This window comes from Sinocyclocheilus rhinocerous, unplaced genomic scaffold, assembly GCF_001515625.1.
Source record: "Sinocyclocheilus rhinocerous isolate Xijiao unplaced genomic scaffold, SAMN03320098_v1.1 scaffold2415, whole genome shotgun sequence".
Taxonomy (NCBI): domain Eukaryota; kingdom Metazoa; phylum Chordata; class Actinopteri; order Cypriniformes; family Cyprinidae; genus Sinocyclocheilus; species Sinocyclocheilus rhinocerous.
Window position 1 is genome coordinate 581,279 of NW_015666566.1, and position 1,107 is coordinate 582,385.

Genomic DNA, 1,107 nt, shown 5'->3' on the forward strand with positions numbered 1-1,107 from the left:
AGAAAAAGAATAGATAATGCAAGTGTTAGAAGGTCTTTATTTATAATAAATAAAAAGAAAATAAGTAGAAAGAATAGAGAATGCTAGTGTTAAAGGCTCTTTTTTTCTTTTTAAATAAAACAAGTAGAATAGAAATAGAATAGAGAGTGCAAATGTTAGAGGGTCAAATTTTTTAAATAAAAAAAACAAGCAGATAAAATTTGAATTAGCATTATAATAGAGAGTGCTTGAGTTCGAGGGTCAAATGAAGATGAAAGAGATGTGTTTTCAGCTGTTTCTTGAAAATGTTTAAGGACTCAGCTGCTTGGATTGAGTTGGGCAGGTCATTCCACCAGGAGGGAACAGTTGATGTAAAAGGCCATGAAGGTTTTCTCATAGGTAGAATGCAAAACGTTTCAATACAAGCATTTCAGTCAAATGTAATTTATGCAATATTTCAAACCTTTAACCCACTTGGGAAAATCAACCCATGGCAACAGTTTAAAACTAGCCCAATTCTGTGGAAAAAACACGAACTTGGCAACCCTGCATCCAAGAAGAGCCGCAGGAGTTAGATTTGACTGATCACAGGTCGAGAATAAGGAGAGATGACTGACAAGGCCATGCTGGAGTATTTGCTGCTCAACAGACCCTTAACTCATTGACAAATATCTGATCTTGCTAGATGTGCTCCCTTTTACACAGAGTGTGTGTGATTGCATAATCCTAAGTGAAGGTGAACAGCGCGAACGCTCATTCAAAAGAGGTTTAAATACTCTGCATTCTATATATTAGAATGTTTAAAGGAGTGGACACAAAAATTGCGGGAGCGAAACACATGTTGCGGGAGCAGGCGGCAATGTTCAGAGATTCAGCGGGAGCGAGATTAAGAAAACAGCCGAATCCCGGACATTTTGGGCGATTAAGTAATCCCGGCCGGTGTTCTGACAATTTGTGATACCCTGTCAGATTTTGCTACCTCCCATTAAAACAGGTAGCATAATTCGATAGCGAAAAGTGCTACCTATAAGATTTTGCTTCCAGCATGATATTAAGGTGTGAGGCTTTATTAAAGGGGTCATAGGATGCTACATGCACTTTTACAAGTTGTTTGAACTGAAATGTGTG